The 13,650-nt window shown below is 44.4% G+C and overlaps 1 long non-coding RNA gene and 1 pseudogene across 14 annotated transcripts; both read left to right on the top strand.

Moving 5' to 3' along the window:
- Positions 1-6: 6 nt before the first annotated feature.
- Positions 7-1,490, top strand: LOC123185709 (peroxygenase-like; annotated as a pseudogene).
- Positions 1,491-6,774: 5,284 nt separating this feature from the next.
- LOC123189775 (uncharacterized) lies at positions 6,775-12,864 on the top strand. Of its 14 annotated transcripts, none has more exons than XR_006495991.1 (10): positions 6,775-9,691; positions 9,964-10,206; positions 10,400-10,466; positions 11,424-11,494; positions 11,669-11,760; positions 11,843-11,905; positions 12,001-12,086; positions 12,297-12,316; positions 12,393-12,452; positions 12,536-12,864. It is a non-coding gene; the product is annotated as an uncharacterized lncRNA (long non-coding RNA). The 14 variants fall into 14 exon arrangements; XR_006495990.1 differs by having other exon boundaries at positions 6,776-9,691; positions 10,388-10,466; positions 12,536-12,857; XR_006495988.1 differs by having other exon boundaries at positions 6,776-9,691; positions 9,959-10,206; positions 10,388-10,466; positions 12,536-12,857.
- The last annotated feature ends 786 nt before the right edge of the window (positions 12,865-13,650 follow it).

Raw genomic sequence — 13,650 nt, 5'->3', positions numbered from 1 at the left:
GAGAGAGAGAGAGAGAGAGCGGGTTATGGCGGAGGAAGATAAGGCGCCCAGCGACGCAACGTCGACGGTGGCGGAGGAGGCGCCGGTGACGGCCGAGCGGCTGGTCCGGGCAGACCTGGAGCTGCGCCTTCCCAAGCCATGTGAGTGCCTGCCCCGTTCCTTCGGATAATTCTTACTGTACGTGCTTTCGGCCACACAGAGGGCGTTGGTTTCAACTTTCATCAGCAAAGCAAACATAACCAACACACATGCATCCGTATCATGCAGACTTGGCTCGAGCTCTGGCCGTGCCCGATGTGTACCATCCTGAAGGAGAGAGCGGGGAGGGGCACGAGCACGGCCAGAAGAGCGTGCTGCAGCAGCATGTGTCCTTCGACCTGGACGGCGACGGCATCGTCTATCCCTGGGAGACTTACCGAGGTAACGCATGGTGATCCGTAGGGTTCTGGGAATGCGTACCCTGTGCACTTATCCGTTGACGGTTTGATTGGTTATGTAACTTATGTTGCACGAATTCTAGGAATGCGGTCGCTGGGCTTCAACGTGATCTTGTGTTTTATAGCGGCAATTGCCATAAATATTGGTCTAAGCTTCCCAACTCTACCTGTAAGTACAAAAGGAGCCGAAACTTGTTAAAAATATATATTATTATTCTATCCCCCGCAAAAATATATATTATTCTATACTCGACATTTTTGTTGTTTAAAAGCTTCACCAAAGCTAGCTCTTATTCACCTTTGCTTTTCATGATGGGTATATACAGAGCTGGATACCATCTCCCTTGTTCCCCATACACATCAAGAACATCCACAAGGATAAGCATGGCAGCGACTCCTCGACGTACGACACGGAGGGAAGGTAACTAAAATCCACACTCCAAACTCGCTTACTACTACTATCTACACCATCTCTCAGTTCTAAAGGAGGTACGTTAACGGTTAACTACAACTGTGAAACAAAATATAGGTTCATGCCGGTAAATTTCGAGAGCATCTTCAGTAAGTACGCCCGCACGGCGCCGGACAAGCTCAGCTTTGGCGACATCTGGAGGATGACCGAAGGCAACAGGCTGCAGTATGACTTCTTTGGGTGGTGAGCACTTAGGAACTCTCATTTCTGCTTCATCATCGAATTATTATTATTTAAATAAAACGGAGGCAAAAGATTCCTCTACTGAAGACGTTGTTTCACTCATGTTTGGCCTGAACTGATGAGTGTTCAGGTTGGTGAGCAAGGGAGAGTGGATACTGCTGTACGTGCTTGCAAGGACGAGGAGGGCTTCGTCTCCAGAGAAGCTGTTCGCCGCTGCTTCGATGGTAGCTTGTTCGAGTTCATCGCCCAGCAAAGGAGGGAAGCCCACGAGAAGCAGCACTAGAGTCACAGGACTGAGTAGAGTGCAACGTTGTCATCTCGGAGTGTCTTCGATCGTGAGTTTTCAAATGTGGACCAGATTGATTACCTCATCATGTATGCCTAGGAAATAACGACGCGTTTGGTTCGCGATATTCTCACTGTCTTCCGAATACACCGGCTCACGATTACGTTACCAGCGTTTGTTTCGGCCACTTCGGTTTCAGCTCCCGTGTAATCGGAAAACATCTTTCACAAAACCGAAAACACCCGATACAGCCTGGTATCCAATACCGCGCATCCTGATCGTTTTCTTTCTGATCGTTTTCTTCACCATAAGGACGAAGGAGCAGCGACGATGATCTCCCTCGCCATGAGCAGTACCATCGCCGTCCCTCTGTTTGCCTTCGCCGCCGAGCGCCGCCGATCTCCATTTTTCTCCGCCGCTCGAGTTTCGCTGATATCCATTCGCCTCCGCCGCTGAGCGCCGCTGATATCCATTCGCCTCCGCCGCCGAGCGCCGCCGATCTCCATCGCCTCCGCCGTCGTGGACGGCGCCGCCGATCTCTCTTCGCCGCAGCCGTGGGCAGCGCCGCCGTGAGCAGTAGCAATTGTTGTGAACGGCCAGTGATCTCATTTACTGTCACGAGCCATCGGAGCAGTCGTCCGTCCTCCAATCATCCGGCATCGGTCAACAAGGCTGACGATGGTACTCCACGGCTTTCTACTCCCTTGCGTGAACCAAACACATCTCGTATTCAACTACCTCTAATCTAATACAGTGTATTCTCATTACAATAGTGAATACGTTACCTGAGTTCCAACCAAACGCGTGACGAACGAATACCAAGTTTAGAGGGCTGAAAAGTTGTACACTTTTATATAAGACTAGTACATATGCCCGTGCGTTGCAACGGGAGAGAAATTATTATGCCCACTGTCCATCGAAACGACCATCATCATGGCATAATAACATCCGAAAGTGCCACCTGCGCGTTGCAACGGGAGAAAAAAAAATCACCTCACTCTCCTATCCCAGTAAGCAAGTGATGATTTGAGCCTAAACACAACCTAAACCATAAGCGGTGATTTGATTTATGATACACATCAATTATTCCCAAATGAATAAAAATTTGGTGCTTTCACCATCTTTGCAAAAGGCTACTCTGCATGACTATTCAACAATCAATGCTATAGAAAAGCTAACCTTGATTGATCAATATGAGCTTGCACAGGTAGTTGTTCAGTTACTCCTTTGTATATACCAAGATATGCAAATTAGCATAAGTAAGTATTTCCTGAAAGCACGATGAAAATAATAATATGATTTTGGCCTTGAAGATGAACAAAAAAAGCAATTCTCCTTGAAGATGAACAAAGAAAGGTAACATGCATGCTAATCTGCATTGCATTCAGAGGATCCCAATCCTTGCAAAATATTTGTCTAGCATGCTTCGAGTTATGCAAAATCCATATCATGTCAGATAGAAATAGATGAGCCAGCGAAAAAACAGAATTGTTGGAATATGAAAATACCTTATTTTCTCTTCTTTGTAGAACAATTACTTATTGTGTAGTCAGTTTAGCTATGAAGACCTGAAACATGGATGCTCGGCTAGAAAGAGAAGAAAAGAAAAAAAAGAAGCATCTATTAATAAAAGACTAACTTGACTCATTGAAGCTACGGTTGTGCACCTGCTAGTTGAATCATGTGCAAGTTCTCATGAAGCAATTAATCAATCCATGTAGTCGCCGCCGGATCCACCAGCCTGCTTAAACATGTACTCATGTGTTTGGCTGGGAAAGAATCAAGCTAGCCGGCACCTGGCAGCTCGTAGCTAGTTCGGACTTCCATGTATATTTTTTTGGGTCAGAGGTTACAACGTGTGGCCAGCCACTTTGCTTTTGTTTCAATTAAGTTTTCTCTATAGGTACGTCCTGGTTTCGTTTGTATTGTTCCGGTTTTATTTGTTTGCACGTATGTTTGTCAAACAGACAAAACTTAAAAAATAGTGCATGTAAAAATACTCAAAAGGGGACGAAACAAAGCGGAACCAAATCAAGAATATCTATTCCTTTAATAGTAGGTATAGAATAATAATAATAATAAGTTGTAAACATATCAATTATAAACTCGAGGACACAAGTATTTTGGTGGGCCCTTTGCTCCTTCAGTTTCTTCCAACGGCAAGCTCCTCAAAGGCGACATTGCATTCGTCACGCTGTGGCAAGAGCAAAAGTGTGGAGGAAGATGTGGAGCAAAAGTCCGCGCGCCAAGATTTTATTCCTGTGAAGGTGAATTAATTAATTAAACCCATTAGCGGTGGCGCAAAGGGCGCTCCCTCGCTGCATCCACCTCATCACTTTTTAATGTGCTAGTCAGAGTAAAAAAAATGTGGGAGAAAAATAACTGAACGGAGATTGGGCATGACCTAAGAGCATCTCCAACAGCCATGCTACGCGCTGTGCGTTAAAAACTACTTTACCGCGCGCCTTTCGCCTGGTTTTGCGCGGCCGGTAGCGCTGGCTCCAGCAGTCGCGCTAAAATATGCACATAGAAAAAAATCCTCATGCCTTTTTCAATAGATATTTTACATTGATAGATAAAATGATACATAGATATTTTACATAGTTCCAAAGCATAGATAGATAACTACGGTGCAACGACATAAAAAAAATACTAGATAGTGCAACTAGATAAAAACTACAACCTACTCCCAGTCGTCATCATCGTCATCCTCGCTGGTCTAGTCCGAGGTATTGAGCCACATGTCGTCCCAACGTGGATCATTATGCGTAAAGATCGACTGCCCACCATTTTCAACGATAACGCACTGCGATAACGCCAGGGCCTTCCGCCGGTGCCTGTCCAACCGTTCCTCGTGGCGCTTTGCCGTCTGCTTCGCCCAGTAGGCTTGCTCGTCGGCGACGTTCTCCGGGTGGCGCCGGTGCCACTCCGCCATGGCCCGCTCGTCCTCCTCGGCGATGAGGAGGTGGCGCTGCAGCCGAGCGTGCTCCGCACGGTCCTGATCCGTGATAAGACGAGGCCGAGGGGCGACGTCCTGCGCCTGCTGTCGCGTGTGGACGTCCTGGAAGTTCATCTGCGCGCGCGACCTGTCTAGGCGCCTCGCCGCCGCGTCGTACGCGCGGGCGGCCTCGTGCGCAGTCCGAAAGGTGCCGAGGCCGAGCCGGACGTCGCCGGACCGGATCCCGGCGTAGTACGAGCCGTTGGGGCGCTGGGATACGAGTTGTTGAACATATTGTCGGGCATGTACTCTGTCCAGAAGAAAAGTATCGGGCCCGTATGGTCGAGGGGCTGACCCACGTCGACAGTGCACGTTCCGTGAGGTCATATACCAACATCACGCGACATGGACACTAAGCGGGGAGGGTTAAGCTGGTCAACAGGCTCATTCGTTTTTCTAGGCAGTTCTGGTAAAAGATTTCCCCAATCGAGCGAAGAACCCTAGGCACATGACAGTGTGTATCCGGCATACACTGGTGTGTTGCATGTGGTCAACGATTAAGGTTGTGCCCATCTTCCTTATTTTGTGCTTCTTGTTTCTTCTGCAGTTTGTGGTCCCACTGATAGTGGTGAGGGTTGGTGCCTCTGTGAGATCGATATTGCTGCGAGAACTCTTTATGTCATCGACCCAATGGAGGCATTGTCGTCGATAAGGTATATAATGAAGAAGCACACACGGATCAGCAAGTTTATTCTGCTTCTGCACAACCTAGAATTCTTCCGGTGCTGGCATTCTGCTACTTACCCATGGACCTATAAGTACAACTCTGAGATGCATAAAAACTGCAGCAGGTATGCTCATGTTCATGTTGTTGGTCACTATGGTGCTGGTTCTGACTTTGATGAATGACGCATACTATGAAAAATGCAGTGCTGAAAGCGGGTTCTATGTGATGTTGTGATCCACTACATGCAAGAGTTTGATGGTGTGACGCTCAGGACTACTCTAACATCTGCATGTCGTATACTCCCTCCATCCGAAAATACTTGTCGTCAAAATGGACAAGAAGGAGTGTATCTAGAACTAAAATACATCTAGATACATCCCCTTTTATTTATTTTGATGACAAGTATTTCTAAACAGAGGGAGTACAAATTAAGCAAAGAACCAATTGACTGCTCCTCCTCGTGTCGAGTGTGACCCGTGTACTGCCTGCAGGGTTCGATTTCGCACATCCGGGGGCAAATGTCGTAGCCATTCTACTTTTGTGTAAGCTGAACATATGCTTTGACGTATTTCTTCACTGAACAACACCAGATTTTCGTATGTGCTGGCCTATTTTATATTGTGTTATATTTACGTAATGCATTCAGCAAGTAAATCACAAAGTATGCATCTATAGTGGAAAGCAAGTGCTCAAATCTGAAGTGCATCAAATACTTAGGTCACTCAGTGCCTGTTTTTGTTGTCCTCGGTGCGTTTTAGTTATGGTTTTGCATCCTGGCGTGTTTGACAATCTGGATAGATTAATTATGCTATCGGTCTTGGTATGTTTGATTGATTGTAGGTCCTTTATGGTTTATGGATTAATGGCTCTGGAAATAACGAACTTGTTGAGTGAATTTAGATCTGTAGATGTGACCGATCAACAAAGACGGCAAAGAAAGTAGTTTGACATTTGTCGTCTTATTGATCCATGCCATGTATGTTATGAACATGTTTTTTTTGACTGGAATGTTATGAACATGTTTCAAAAAACAGTCTTGGTGTAAAGTGCAAATTTGTTTCCATCTAATGGAAGCTCTCTCCGTTTTCCATTTCTCTGTTTTGTAGATGGTAGAGCAACCTATCATACATACACAATGAAATTGAGAGCAACCTATCATACACACAATACACAGAATGAAATTGATTCTGTTGAAAGCTTATCTATATTTTTTTCTCTTTCTTATCGATGCATCAAGGAATGATTGTAGTGAATATACTAAATGGCTACATCCAAGAGAGCAAGAGACCCTAATGTTATAACATACACCCATATTAATGTACATGAGTGAAATCGAGGACTAAATATAACAGCTAAATGTGCGGACAAGATAAGTGTGCATAGGCGTGCTTCAGGAGGCGCCTAAAATGCATACATTTCTAAGACACGGCACGGACTCCCCTAAAAAAGACACGGCACGGCACGGTCGCCACTGTAGAAATCCCCGTGTCCATCCTAGAAAAAGGAAATTCCCCTGTCCACCCCCAAATCCCAACGGGAAGCACCGCCGCCGCCCTCGGCTGCCCACCCGATCCAGATCCGGCCCGAACCCACGCCCTCCACGCTCCACTTTCCTTCTTTACTTCCGCCTCCATGCGAGGCCTGCTCGTCGAAGCCGTGTCCGGCACCGCCTCTGCCCCGGCTATAAAGGCGCGCCCTTTGGCCGGCCCGCTCCTCCTCCTCTCTTCGTGCGCGCCGCGCCTCTCGCCTCCTCGCCGCGCTATGCCTGGTCCGCTCCTCCTCCTCTCTTCGACCGGGCCACGCCTTCGCCCTCCTCGCCGCGCTCTGACCGGTCTGCGCGACTGCGCCTCCTCCACTCTTCGTCCGGGCCGAGCCTTTCTCCTCCTCGCCGTGCTCGGGCCGGTCTGCTGCTCCTCCACTCTTCGTCCGGGTCGTGCCGTTCTCCTCCTCGCCACGCTCTGCCCGGTTTGCTCCTCCTCCTCCTCCTCTCTTCGTCCGGGTTTGCCTGCCTCTGTCCTCCTCGAGTCGCATTTTATCTTGCTCGTCCTCGCTCGATCGATTCGACCGTTTAGAATCGCTGGATTTGGTTTTGCTCGTCCTCGCCGTCGCCAGTTTAGATAGAGAATCCCACCTGATTTGATTTTGCTCGTTCTCGCCGCCGTTCGTCCGTGTAGAGTCTCGTCTGATTTCACTTTGCTCGTGCTCGATTTGTCAGTTTAGAATCGCTTCTGATATGATTCCGTTCGTCCTTGCCATCGTCAGTTTAGAGTCGCGTCTGATTTGATTCTGCCCGTCCTCGTTGTCGCCCCGATGCGCTCGCGTGTTCTTGGTCCGTCTCGTCGAGGGTCTCCGCCTGGTTTGCGACTGAAAAGTTTCTGTGTGCGCTTCTGTTATCTGAGAGACACTTTGCCTTTGGGTCATGCGTTTCGTGTTCGTGTCAGCGCGAGTGTTACAGGAACGGTCGGGTCTTGGTTTTGAAATTGGATTATGGGCGGAGATGGGGAGACAGGGAGCAATTATTATTTTGTCGTGCTAGTTCAGCTCGGTTCCTAGTCCATGTCACCTTTTGCCTTGTTCATCAGTTTTTTCAGATCTCAAACGACTATGCTTGTTCGTGTTCGTCCGTCAGAGATGTGCCCTTTGATAATCTGGTTCCTCTGTCGATTCTGTGATTGTGCCGGCTAGCTTGTTCCACTTTGGGCAGGCGTGTGTGCTCTCATCCCAGATGCAGGGGTGATTCCTTACGGTTCTTCTGATGGGTGTTACTGCTTCTGCTCTTTTCAATCCGTTATTACTTCCAATCATGCTTTGCTTATGTTCCGATATATGGTGATGTGTGTTCAGGGGTGCAAATCATGTAGGCCGTGGATGCCATTTCTTGCAGGCAGGCAGAGCAGAGTGCAAACCATGTGGCCTGCTGCCTGACTAATTGAACACCTGCTGCTGCTACTGTTGGACAAGGTTTCCTTCTGTTGCTATTTCCATTTTCATACGAGTACTAGATGAGGTGCTGCTAGTTAGTCCCCCCTACACTTCGTTCTAGATTGCATAGCATAACTCCAGAATTATTTCATTGACACCTGGGCATATAATTCTGTTGTGAGCGGAATTTATTTATCTGTGAAAGCACGTTCATCACATGTTTTTTATCAATGCTGCTCACTTTTGTCATGTCCCTTTTGTTTGTCCTGTTAAATTTTATGGCATCAACTTGGAGCAAATTTTTTTACTCACTGGTTAAAATATCGAGAATGCTGACTTCTGTATTTGTCGCTATGTAAGCCATGCACTTGTGAAGCCTGGGCGTGATTAGGATTTGGATTGCATATAGATTTTATGCTATGTTTGTTTATAACCTGGTTGTGATCTAATATACTGTAAATCTGCTAATTTTTTAATTTAATTTATGTTCAACACAAGTAAACATTTATTTAGCCAAATTTTGCTACTTCTGAGAACTTTGTTTTTAGATGTGTTGTAGCCATAACTGCCTATTCTGATATTTGCATGGATCTTTCTATATAAGGTCATTGGCATGTCATGTTGTGACCTACATACCTTTGTGGTTGGCAGCATCTTTGCCCTTTGATTCTGCTTTTCCTTGCTGTTGTCCGTTTGGATAGAGTCGCTTTTGATTAGATTTTTATCGTCCTCATTGTTGCCCTGATGCGCTCGCATGTTCTTGGGTCGTCTCGTCTCGGGTATCTGTCTGGTTTGTGAACTAAAATTTCTCTTTGAGAAATTTCTACGTCTGTTTCTGTTATCTTAGACATTCCAGATCATGTGTTCTGTGTTCGCGTCGGCGTGAGGGTTGTAAGAACGATCGGGTCTAGTTTCGAAATTGGAGGGACCAATGTCAGTTTGTCGTGCTAGTTCAAATCGGTTTCACTTTCTGGAACTTCTTTATAGCTTTCTGAATTTATACTTCGGTCTTGCATGTAGCTTTCTGTTTGTACCCCTATCTATGTTTGTTTGTGTATGTGTGATGTGCCCCTATATATGTATGTTTCTTTGTCCGCTTCATATGTGCAAGCGCTCCATTGGCTGTGTGTGACTGTGTGGTTGACTGTTGTGCTTAGATGGGGTGATTCTGATTGTGTTACTGCTTATATGGTCTGTCCAATTGGTTTCTTCTTCATGCTTTGCTTGTGTTCCAATGTCGTCTCCCCATTATATGGGATGCAAACCATGTAGGCCGTTTCGAGCAGGCAGGGATCCAGAGACGTGCACTGGTCAGGCTTCTCTCCTGGTTGATAGATGATGATAGGCTAAGCAGGAAAGTTTGACTCTTGTAACACTCACTTGCTTGGCTTCCACTCCTTTGTGTGGCGGATTTGGCATCCAATGCATCCCATGCCTATCTTATTTATCTCACTCACTCATCACAACACCCGTTTCCCTGTTTTTGTTCCTTATTTTTCTTATCATAATAATCATGTTTACCGTGGTGTTTGACAATACAGTTTTTGTGATATCTATGTTTCGTTATGTCTTATGTGGATATCATATTCTTTTTTTGTATTATTGATGTCCAGTCATTGGAATAATGCTTTTTCTAAGTATTTCAGGTAGGATATAGACAAATGTCACATTTGCTCTTCCTTGTGTTGCTAAGGACACTGATGGGTTGGGTTTGCTTACAGCGCGGGTATATTTATGTTTTTTACATTTTGTGATGCTGATGTCTGTAGTCCCAAAATGCTTATTTAGCCATGTTTTCCTTGTTCACTTCACAAGATTATGTATTCATGTTGATAGTATGGTACTCTTTCCAGGACTGATAATTCTACAAAGAATCATTGGAATATGTTTTTTACATTTTGCGATGCTGATGTCTGTAGTCTCAAAACGCTTATTTAGCCATGTTTTCCTTGTTCACTTCACAAGTATTCATGTTAATAGTATGTCTTTCCAGGACAGATAATTCTATTGGAATATTTCTTTGAGAAAGAAGTTAGATGTCTATGGCACCAGCAATATTTTGGCAATTCCAAGACTAATTGGTCATGATGACTTCAAGCATAAATAGAAGACAGCTGATTCTGAGGGCCATCTTGATCTGAACAGCTCATTATTCTAATTTTAGCTCACCTCTACAGTCATACAAACTGGCATGCCGAGGACTGCTCAGGGTTCCTTTCGCTTTCTGTTTTACCAACCGAGGTAATCAAATTTGATCTTCAGCTTGCAAATTTATAACCTTATGGGAGGGAAAGGTTTGCATGTACATGAGCTCTGATTATCTACATATATACTTGAATTTCTTTGGATTTGTTGGACTACTACTATTCTACATGATGTTCTCCATGATTCATTTGATTTGTTGATTTTATTATTTTCCTAGTGGGCTCTTTAGGTTCATCTTGTGACACAAAATACAATATTGGTACGTGCAGACTCTGAAATTTGGTGATAAAGAAAAGGTACCTCCTAATTTGCTCTGTCTCTCTTACACTTGTCTTTGTTTATATAACTTTGTTTATATAACAGTAGTGACCTCCTGGCTTGTAGTTGGGTAATGCAGAGAGAGATTTGGAATTGAAGCTATATAAACTAAAATAATGCAGAGTTGAAGGTTTTGAACGGGAAGCTTGAACAAACAGTTTACTTTTTCTCATGTCTTCGATTAGTTTCATCCTATCTTTGTCTGTTTCTTGTGTGCAAGCACTCCGTTGTGTCTGACTGTGTGTGTGACCATGACTCTGCGTGTGTGACTGACTGTTTGTGTGTGTGACTGACTGTATGTGTATGTGTTTCTTTGTCTGTTTCTTGTGTGCAAGCGCTCCATTGTGTCTGTGTGTTGACTGTGACTGTGTGTCATTTTATGACTGACTGTGTGTGTGTGTTTGTGTGTTGACTGTGACTGTGACTGTGACTGTGTCATTGTGCAAGCGCTCCATAATTACCTATTGGCACCTCATAATGCATGGATATTTCTGTATAATAAGGTCATGGGCATGTCATTTTTTGACCTACATACCTTGTAGTTGGTAGTACCATTGCCCTTTGGACATTCTTCAATGCATTGCTCTATATTTTCCTGCATCAAGTATGATGATTGTGCTTAGAATGTGTAGAATCCAGGGGTGGATGGAGGTTTTCATGATGGCTAATTTGTTTTGTTATATGGTTGTTCTGATGGTGTGCTTCTGGTGTTTGAACTGAAGCCGTAGATTTCCTATCAACTTGGTCTGTGTTTGTATGGTAATCCCTCTCGAATTTAAACCCTTCCAGTTTTGTAACAATATTTATCTCATGGCTGGTAATACATTATGAATGCATTTTAGCTAGTTATATAGTAACACCATACTTCTTTGGACATTGTTCTGTATATGCAAGTGTGGTGAGCTCATATATTGTGTCAGTATCTACCTTCGCAGCTGAATTATTTCCGGATAGGACAGAGGTGCAGTGTTTACATCCATGGCACAAGGTTATTTAACAGTGTATGGTAATCCCTCTCGAATTTAACTCCTTCCAATTTTGTACACAATATTTATCTCACGCTGGTAATACCTTATGAACATTTTAGCTAGTTATATAGTAATGCCATACTTCTTTGGACGTTGTTCTGTATATGCAAATGTGGTGAGCTCACATATTGTGTCAGTATCTACCTTTGCAGCTGAATTATTTCCGGGTAGGACAGAGATGCAGTGTTTACATCCATGGCAGAAGGTTCTTTAACAGTGCATCAAACGTCCTTGGACTCAAGAGGTTTTTAATTGCATTCTGACTTTGCTCGAGAAAAAAAAGCTTTTGCACATTTTATAGTTATATTGATGATATTTTTCTACAGGAAGATGACAAAATTATTGACCTTGTAAACAACTATGGACCACCAGAATGATCTCATTGCAAGGTAGGCAAGCAATGTCGGGAGAGGTATTCTTTTGATTGTTTTATTTTTGTATGGTTTGCTGAAATGCATTTTGCCCCTCTGTTGATGCATTATAGGTCAGCTACCAGAACTTCTTGCTGCTGATCCTGGGATGTTTCTGAACATGCTCCCAAACATGTTCAATTTATCCGCCCTAGGACAGGTGACTACTGTGCTCCTTTTATGATTCAGTGTAGCTAGTAGTCAAATCGTGTATAGTCCATTCTGTCATCACAAAGCAACCAGATTTGCAGTTTATTTGGTGATGGCAGCATGAACCCACCTGATCTATCACACTTCTTTATTATTCAAAATGTTTTGTTATTACTTCCTAATTCTTTCTTCTCTTTGCATCGATCCACTTGCTATGCAGCCACTGCCATGACACAGCAGGTATGCTTGATCTTTTTCTTTGTGCTTGAGATTTTTCTTGTTCTGTAATGCATATGTCTGACCACTCTTTTCTTAGGCTACTCGGCATGCTCGGCGTGTTTACCTCGGTGGACTTCCTCCAATCGCTAATGAACAGGTAATTACCTTGAGTAACTTGTTATTTCTTGGAGTCTCTTTCTCTATTCGCAATCCATGCTAACTATTTTGTTCTTTCTGCAGACGGTTGCTCTATTCTTCAATCAAGTTATGACCGCTATTGGGGGAGACACATTTGATCCAGGTGATGCAGTTCTTAATATGAAGCTGATTTTTGAATTCATACAAAACATCTTAGGTGGCATAATCATCTAACTCTGTGTGCGTGACTGACTGACTGTGTGTGTCTGTGGCTGTGTATGTTTTGTGTGTGTGACTGACTGTGTGTGTGTTCTATGTCTTGTGTGTGTGACTGACTGACTGTGTGTGTGACTGTGACTATGTGTGTTGGCTGACTCTGCGTGTGACTGTCACTCTATGTGTTGGCTGACTCTGTGTGTCACTGTGACTCTGTGTTGGCTGACTCTTTGTGTGACTGTGACTATGTGTGTGTGAATATTGCATTTGCTTGATGGTGTGTCTTGTATGCTTTGTGTGTCTTGTATGCTTTGCGTGTCTTGTATGCTTTGCTGAATGATTGGCGTTTGTATTATTATGGTGTAACACTGCCTTTGCCGGTCCCAAGCCCGGATGTGAAAATGTGGAGGGAGCTGCAATTACCTTCTTAGTATTGTTTGCATTACACGCAGTTTACATTACCTTCTTTGTGGTTACATAATGTGATAGCATGTGATTCAAGCTTTGAAATGCCAGGAACTTCCTGATTCCTTTCTCAAGCTGTATGAGATCAGTAGTGTTTACTTACGATAATACCAAAGGAAAGCGAATGTTCGATTGTTCTGGGTGGTGTATGGCTTCCCTAGAAAATAAAATGCAGTATGCCCTTGTTCATTTTGCTTAGGGACACCGACAGCCTTTGCGCACTAGATGTTGCTGCAGTGCTATCTGTTTGGATTTGTCTCGTCTCCTAAATTAATTTTACTGGTTTTAAATCTTGTCAGTGTGGATGTATTTATCAAGTAAAAACGTCCCAGGTTGTTTGTCCCAAGTAACTGGGCGCTGCTAGCTAGGCAAAACGCGCTCAACTTGTGTCAGTTCTATATTGATGTTGCGTGAACGCGCTCTGCGTCCTCAAATGCATCGCATGGATCTTGGCGCGACGATCGCCATGTGAGGCGTAGAAATTGTTCGTGCTAACTGTTGGTGGAGCGAACGTTACCTATATCCCCCTTCCTCGC

Source organism: Triticum aestivum, chromosome 2A (assembly GCF_018294505.1).
Source record: "Triticum aestivum cultivar Chinese Spring chromosome 2A, IWGSC CS RefSeq v2.1, whole genome shotgun sequence".
In the NCBI taxonomy this organism is placed as follows: Eukaryota; Viridiplantae; Streptophyta; class Magnoliopsida; order Poales; family Poaceae; genus Triticum; species Triticum aestivum.
Note: the sequence above shows the minus strand (reverse complement) of the source record. Positions and strands in the feature narration are given on the sequence as shown.